Below are 9,004 nucleotides of genomic sequence, written 5' to 3'. Positions count from 1 at the left end.
TATGTACATGCCTGCATTTAGACCTCTATAAATGCCCATTGCCTCCTAGTTCTTTTCTCTATTTCCTTTTATTTTCCTCTTGTCCCACTATCATATTCAGCCTTCATTCGGTTTCAGTAATTCCTCTCAGTTACATTGCTGTCGATCAAGCCCTAGCAGGCACCCTACGCCCTCCAAACCATTGATTTTAGATCACTTGTTGTTCCCTTGTCCCTGGGTTTGTTAGCACCCACTTCCATTCTCCCTCCTCTCCCTCTTTTCTGCCCACCCCCCCTGAACTGTTGGTCCCATTTTCTCCTGCCTATCTTTTTTTTGTTGTTGTTGTTGCTTTCAGCAGTCAAGTGTTCAATACAAAGTATATTGTAGAGGGTGATACATGAAAAGTTGGGGTAACAAGAGGGCAGGAAAATGGGTCAGCAGGATAGTGAAGGCCTCAAAGAAAATACGGCATTGTTGTTCTCAGAGGAATAACACGTTCTGAATCTGGAACTGCCCTGAACAACTTTGGTTCTCTTGTATTTACATCTTTGAAGACCATGATCGAGGCAATATTTCCACAATGATAGCAGTAATTAGGAGCAGACCATACTGTTACCAGCTTCCCATCAAACATAAATGTATAGCCTGCATGCACTAGTTGATGTGCTCTGCAGATGAGTTTTAAGTTGTTGATATGAACAAACTCGTTTGTGACCTTCGCTCAAAAAGCCAGCCTGCTCCTCAGGGACTGATTGCCCAAGTATTATATCTTCAGGATCTGACCAAACCAGGTCACAAAATGCTCCTTTATGAGGGATTTCCTGATTCCGTTCAATTGTTCAAATTTGATCCAGTGTTTTGATATCAGGGGATAAACCACCATTAACACACAGAATCTGCTCATCTGTCAAAGCTGCTGCTGTAAGCCTGTCAAAGGCATTGGGATCGCACCTCCAGGCGTTAGCATTTCCGTGTGTGGTTTGGCATCCATCATAAAATCCATACACCTGTGCTATTGGTCTACTTTCATGGTTTCCTCGTAAGAGTGTAATATGATCAGGCCATTTAGCCTTTAGTGCAAGAAGGTAAGTAAAAGCCTCCGGCCTATAGTAGCCTCTGTCTATAGAATCACCCATAAACATGTGGTTTGTGTCAGGAACCCGACCTCCAGTTCTGAAGAGCTCACAAAGGTCATGAAACAGTCCATGTATGCCTCCACACTGTTACTGGTGTCGATACTGGCTGAACATGAGACTCTTCCAAGAGGAGGTCTCACACCTAGTCACAAAGTCGTTTCAGGGCATTCTCTGGTAGGGACTTGCACAGTCCTGCTGTCTCTACACCCTTGTCCAGGTCTAAGGGAGTCATTTTAGATATGACAAGCTGCAAAGGTGGTGGCGGCGGTGGCGGCAGGGGAGCCTGTCATACCGGCAGCAGCAGCCTCTCCTGCCTATCCTATCTAGATAGACATGCAGAGACAATAATAAGAACAAAAACAAGACAGAGAAAAACAAAACGATAAAAGAAACCAAAACAACAACAACAAAACAATGACAAAAAAAAGAGAAAGAAAAACCTGCTTGTTGACCTTAAGAGTGTTTTCTGGTCGAGTCTGAAGGGGTGCGACATTCTAGCCCCAAAGTCCATTTTTGGTATTCTCTGGGGACTTCATTACTTTGCTCCCCTTGCTGCTCTGTTGCATGCCCTTAGCATTTTGCCCCAGTGTTGTTGGGTCAGATCGGGCACAATTAAGTCATGGTATTTTCAATCACCTCATATACATGTTTGTGTTGGACAATGGATAAGGAGAAGCATGATCACTGCATTTGAATCATGGTATTTGCAAATGATATTGAACATACTGTGGACTTGCAGAGGAACCAGCAAACCTGTCTTGAGATAGTTTATTGTGCTAGCCTGGCTGATAAACACATGTGGGATTAATTGAAGGGCGGAGAGATAAATGGCTTGGTGAGCCTCGCCTTTCTTGTCTCTTGCTCTTTGATCATTGGACCAGTGTGTGGCTGCCTTGCTTGTCCTGTGCCTCAATTTGCAAGCTACACTACCTGTGGGACACCTAACCTGTGAACTGTGTCACTGTAAGTTGAGGTCCCTTTAAGACTTGCCTCGCCAGAGAATTGGAATGTACATCTCTGGAGCTGGGGACTGACGGTTGGTGACCTGCCTTGCTGTTTACTGCCTGTGCTGGGATAGCCTAGCTCTCTAGAAAGAGGACTACATGGCAGCCCTCAAAACTTGAAGGACTGCCAGTGTCTCACAACTCTCTCATGGGAGTGAGTTGCACTGAGCCATTTGTACTGCTTTATAATTTAACTGTTCATTTCTTGTATTATCTATCTATCTGTATATAATTCAATAGTTCATTTCTTGTGTTATCTATCTATCTATCTATCTTTTTAAATCTATAGATATAAAATTATCAGCAATCTGGTTGTATCTCTCTAGAGAACCCTGTCTAATACAGAAGAGAAGGTTGAGACTTTCTTTTGTCTTACGTATATTAGACGTATTATCAGGAGAGACCACTCACTGAATGAAAACATGATACTTGGTAAAGTAAGTCAGGGGAACAGAGGAAGACCACAAGGAGATGGACTGACACAGATGCTGCAGTGATGGGGTCAAACATAAGCATTGTGAGAATGGCACAGGTCCGAGGAGCAGTTTGTAAGCCAGAACCCACTTATTGACACTACTGCTAACCACCATCACCACCGCCGTCACAACAACAACAACAACAAATCGGCTACAGTTGTGGAAAGACACAACAGAGACTCTCAATAGCACCAATCAGAACAAGGACTTGAGTTAACTGTGGAACACACATCAGTCGCTCCTGGGCCAGTTCAAATTGAAGCTGAAGAAAATGGAAACAAGTCTTCAACAGCCAAAGTAGGACTTCAGGCATCACCCCTTAGACCCATTCATTTCCTTCTGCAGCCAGAAGCCTGCCTTCGGACCTGGCATCTCTATGAGTCAGGAGAAGCCTCCACCCTGATAACTGACCATAGACTTGGACCTTGCTTGCCATCACAACTGTATGAGCTGTTTCCTTGATGAGTACATATATGAGGTCCACAGAGCTTCCGTCTCTAGAGAACCCAATCTAAGAAATCTGGGTATTCAAAAGGATAGCTTAGGCCACTTTGTTTTGTTGTTTTAAGTGTGCCATTTTCCGTTTATTTGTATGGCATGTACTTTTTTGTTGTTGAAATATTATATTTGAGTATTATAATGTGTTGGCTCCGGAAATCAGAATCAGATTTCCTCCTCCCTAAGTTTTGTTTTTTTAAATATTGTTAAATGCTGTGGTGATATGTTTCTTCAGTGGCTTCGCCCAATTATTATTATGATTGGCAAGGATTGCCTTCCGAGTCGTGTGTAGATACTGAAGTCTGTTCCAAAACTTGTTGTATTCAGCAAGCTTCTCAACAGCAATTTCCTTGAATGCCAGAGGGCAAAAGCAAAATTGAAACCAAATCCCAAGTAGACCAAAACAAAGCAAAATGAACCTATCCCAGTCTTAACAGATAGTCCTGTGCTGGGGCATTCATTTAAGAATTGGCTATAGGATTAGCCAAAGGTGAAAGGATAGACTCTTCTCAGGTGTTTTCTGATCGTGCATCTTGCCCTGTACATGTGTTCACATTTCGTAATTCCTTCATATTGGTTTTTAACGTCCTAATTCCCAATTTCACCCAGTGTCGAGGCACTTATTGTATTTGTTAATCACTCAAGCTGGGCCCATGATGGCTCCAACCAGTTACATTTGGACATTGCCCACAGGCTTCCAGCTTGCAGGAACTCCAAACTGGCCACACATGTATCAACCCATTGAGCCAGCTCTTCAGATGGTCCCCAGACAGATTAGAACAGACACATCCAATACAACCACACACAATAAGGCAATAATGTGTGAATAAAGTTTGCTCTGCTCCCCGCTGGGCTAGAGACCAACTTCATTATGGAAAGGTGGACCACCCTAACTTTATGACAGACTCGCTGAATCAAGGCGTGGGTGAAGAAAGGCACATAGCTTTAGGGGAAGCTGAGACTGTATCTGTGCTACCCATTCCAACTATTTCTAATATTCTTGACTTATTGACATGGAACAATATTTAGAAATAAACCTTACCAGAAAAACAAGAGACTTAGACATGGAAAACTACAAAACACTCCCACTAGAAACCCAAAGAAACCTACACAAATAGAACAAACTACCACGTTCCTGGATTGATAGAATAAACAGTGAAAATGTCAATATTACCAAAAAATACTTTACAAATTCAATGAAATTTCGATCCAAATTCCACCACAATTCTTCAATGAAATAGAAAAACTAATCACCAACTTGATATGGAATGGAAGGAAACCCAGGATAAATAAAACACTATTAAAAATAAAAACAAAGTAGAAGAATTTCACCCTCAGACTTCAAAACCTATTATGTAGCTACAGGAACCAAAACAGTCTGGTACTGGTACAATGATGGATATGAAGACCAGTGGATTATAATTGAGAACCTAAACACATACCCAAGTACTGAAAGTATTATCCTTTGCAATGATATTGCTGGAAAAACTGGATCTTCACTTGCAAAAGAATGAAACAGGACCTATACCTCACACCATGTACAAAAATGAACCCAAGGTGGATCAAAGGCCTATATATAAACCTCCAATAATAAAGAACATACATGAAAAAGCAGAGACACACTTAAGAGCCCTAGTACAAGGCATAAACATGCTCCCGAACATAATAAAAAATACCCACACTACCAAAATAAAGGACTAGAATATTTTAAAAGTATGAAATTAATGCACATCAGAAGACTTCATGAAAAGAGTTAAAAAAGATTCCACAGATGAGGAAAAAATTTAGTAGTGATACATCAGATAAAAGGCTAATTATCAAAAGCTATAGAAAACTACAACATCGTAACAAGAAAATACAAATCAATAAAAATTGACAGAAGATATGAATAGTCAGTTTAGCAAAGATGACATCCAAGCAACCAACAGACATCTGAATCAATGTTCATATTTAAGAGAAATGCAAATTAAAACAATAGCAATAACCCCAAGAGATAGCACCTCATATCAGCTCTTTTAGCAAAAACAAAATATCAGGAAATCATGAATACTGGAGAGGAGACATGGAGTGATTGGAATGGTCATACACTGCTGGTAGCTTAGCAGAATTGTACAATTACTATGGAAATCAGCATGTCACTGACCTAAACACGTGCAAATATGATCCTGAAATCCCTCTACTGCAATCCCTATACCCCAAAGAAATAACACAACAGGAAAAGACATATGCACATCTGTTTATTGCAGCAATTTCCATAATAGCAAAAACATGGAAACAACCCAAAATTCCTATTATAGCAGAATGGATAAGCAAACTCCAATATGCTCATACAATGGAATATCAAATATACTATAAAACATAATATGATATACAATATAAAAATATAAAACAATGGTCATTCTATTAAACACCAGGAGACAAGAACAAAACTGGAGAATACGAAGCTCCGCAAAGCTGTGGTTATTAGGTGGCATCAGGTCCGTTCTGGTTCAGTAACCCTATGCATGCACGCCAGGAGGGAACACTCATGGTCCTGTGCCACCGTCACAACTTCCCCTTCAATGGAGCCTATCGTGGTTGCCTCTGTGTGACTCCATTGTACTGAGGACCTGCTTCCTTTCTCTGCCCCTCCACTTGATCAAGCATGTCTTTCAGGATCGGGCCTTTCCTGACAATATGTCCAAAGTAAGTCAGACAATGTTTCACCATGCTTGCCTTTAAGGACCACGCTGGCCATACTTTGTCCAAGGCAGATTTGCTTGTGTGCTTTCAATATTCTTCACCAGCATCACAATTCAAATTAATTAATTCCTCTTTGATTTTGCTTATTCAATGTCCAACTCTCACACACATATGAGGCAATGGAAAATACCATGGTTTGAGTCAGGCACACCTTAGTCCTCAGAGTAACATCCTTGCCTTTCAATACTCTAAAGTGGTCTTATGCAGCAGATTTACCCAACGAAACATGTCGTTTGTTGCCTTGACTACGGTTTCCATGAACATTGACTGTGGACCCAGGCAAGATAAAAGCTTTCCTAACTTCAACCTTTTCTCCATTTATCATGATGTTACTGTTGGTCCAGTTGTGAGGATTTTGGTCTTTACATTAAGTTGTAATCCATACTGAAGGTTGTAGTCCTTGATCTTCATCAGTAGGTGCTTCAAGTCCTCCTCACTATCAGTGAGCCAGGTTGTGTCGTCTGCACTTCGGAGGTTGTTCATAAGCTTTCCTTCAATCCTGAGGGCACATTCTTTTTCCTATTATCCAGCTTCTCTGATGATTCGGCATACAAATAGAATAATTATAATGAGAGGATACAACCCTGACGTGCACCCTTTCTGATTTAACATCATGCAGTATTCCATTTTCCCGTGTGTCCAATTGCGTCTTGCACCATGTGTAAGTCCCGCACGAGCATAACGAAGTGTTCTGAAATCCCCATTCCTCTTCAAACGGCCATCCATAGTTTGCTATGATCCATGCAGTTGAATGCCTTGGCCTAGTCAACAAAATACAAGTAAACATCAGTTTTGGTATTCTTTGCTTTTAGGCAACATCCATCTAATGTTGACAACATCCAGCAATGATATCCCTTATTCCATGTTCTCTTCTGAATCCTGCCTGGACCTCTGGCAGCTCCCTGTCCATGTACTGCTGGAAATACCATTCGATTATCTTCAGCCAGATTTTACTTGAATATGATATGTTCTATAATTTGAGCATTCTGTTGTGTAATCTTTCTTCGCAATTGGCGCAAATATGGATCCTGTTCAGTCAGTTGGCCAAGTCACTGTTTCCAATTTTGCTAGCATAGACAAGTAAGGGCTTCCAGTGCTTCATCAGCTAGTTGAAATATTTCAGTTGGTATTTTATCAATTCACAAAGCCTGGTTTTTGGCTAATGTTTTCAGTGCAGCTTAAATTTTGTCCTTCAGGACCATTGATTTTCACTCATTTGCTACCTCCTGGGAAGGTGGGATGTGGTTTGGTGGCTCTGTGTGCTCTTTCCATCTTCTTCGGATGCTTCCTGCGTCATTCAATATTTGCCCACGGGGTCTTTCAACATTGAAACCTAAGGCTTGAATTTCCCTTCAGCTCTTTCTTTCTCCCCTTTTTTGTTTGAGGTGAACTCGTCACTATATTTACGCCACTCAAACCACTATTTCGGTTTGAGGAATAAGGAATATGGAGGGATTTTTTGGGAGGTTTTAAAGAAACACACACTATATATTTGCACAGACCATCTCAAGAAATGAATTCAAGAGCAATATCCCGTTTAACCCTTCATATGTGTGGTTATTTTTCTCCTTCGTCCTTCCACTTTAAGATAAATATTTAGCAAACTTAATCTTATAAATATAAATATCTCACGACACCATTATTATAAGAAAAAAATAGAAAAGGAAAAGTGGGTTTCACATCAAAAGATAGGACTTTGAAGACTATGAAGAAGCCAGGAATGGGTGTGGGGCAGGGAGAGAGAAGGGACAGGAAATTATAGAGTGCGGGAGGAAGGATGGGAGGTAAAAATAAGAGAACTGCACTTGAGGAGGATTTGTGGGAGATATCATCAACTTCACTTGTTGTTACAGGCTGTGCAACTACACAGAGTATGCTTCTTTAAAAATAAAACAAAAAAATCGAGAGTGAAAGCTCATAATCTTAAAAAGCTCCATATTTCTTACCCCTCAAATCTCATGAATGATTTGGATGGCTTAAAAAGGAGGAAAAGTGAAACCAAGGGAGAGTTGGAGTTCTTAGTGGCATGCACGTTCATTTTAAACACATGCTTCCGGTAAGAAAAAGGAATGCATTTGTCAAATTAGTTGCTGTATACCATGTACCCAAGGCCATCTTCTTCTGCTCCAACCAGTCACTCCATCGGACACAGTGTGTGCTTGCGGTGACTGCTCAGTTGGATTTGTAGTGGTTTCCAGTCATCCTCTAGCATTCTTTAGGTTTTTGCATCGGCCTGACTGGTGAGTTAAGTAGAGAAGCGATGAGGGGAATTCTTGAAACTTTCACACTGGCATTGATCTGTGTTATCAATTTTGTGATGTGCTCTTACAAGGCTGGCCAAGGAGGAGTTGGTTTCAAAGGCTCTTAAACTAGGATAGCCTTTACCCTACAGTCCAAAGACCCAATATGGGATTTGCACCGATTGTTAAGTGTGTCGGTGACAACCATTCTTTTGAACATGAAGAAATATCATCCAGGTGGGTTCCTGGATGGCCCTAGGATAAGGTGGACGTTGCTGTTGTTAGCTGCTGTTGACCCTCTGTACAACATAGTGACCCTGTGTACAACAGAACACAACACTGCCCTTCCTGGCTATTGTCATGTCATTTGTTGCCTTCACTTTGGTTTCCATGAACATTGGCTGTGGACACAAGCAAGATAAAAGCTTTCCTAACTTCAACCTTTTCTCCATTTATCATGATGTTACTATTGGTCTAGTTGTGAGGATTTTGGTCTTTACATTAAGTTGTAATCCATACTGAAGGTTGTAGTCCTTGATCTTCATCAGCAGGTGCTTCAAGTCCTCCTCACTTATGTTTCAGCTTATTGCAGCAGCCACTTGCTGATGAAGATCAAGGACGATAGCCTTCGGTATGGATTGTAACTCTGTCAGGAAGACCCAAATCCTCACAGCTGGATCAATAGGTAACTTTATAAATAGAGAAAAAGTTGAACTTGTCAAAGATTTTATCTTTCTTGATCCACAATCAATGCTCATGGAAGCAGCAGTCAAGAGATCAAAACGCATATTGCATTAGGTAAATCTGCTGCACAAGACCTCTAGAGAGTATTGAAAAGAAAAGAGGCTACTTTTTGGACTAAGGTGTGTCTGACCTAAGTCATAATATTTTGCATTTCATCATATGCATGTAAAACTTGGCCATTGAAT

At 40.9% G+C, this 9,004-nt stretch overlaps 1 pseudogene; it reads right to left on the bottom strand.

Moving 5' to 3' along the window:
- Positions 1-433: 433 nt before the first annotated feature.
- On the bottom strand, positions 434-1,347 carry LOC142426354 (serine/threonine-protein phosphatase 6 catalytic subunit-like; annotated as a pseudogene).
- Between the last annotated feature and the right edge of the window lie 7,657 nt (positions 1,348-9,004).

The sequence above is a fragment of the Tenrec ecaudatus genome, chromosome 14, assembly GCF_050624435.1.
Source record: "Tenrec ecaudatus isolate mTenEca1 chromosome 14, mTenEca1.hap1, whole genome shotgun sequence".
Taxonomy (NCBI): Eukaryota; Metazoa; Chordata; class Mammalia; order Afrosoricida; family Tenrecidae; genus Tenrec; species Tenrec ecaudatus.
This window is presented reverse-complemented; position numbering and strand designations above follow the sequence as displayed.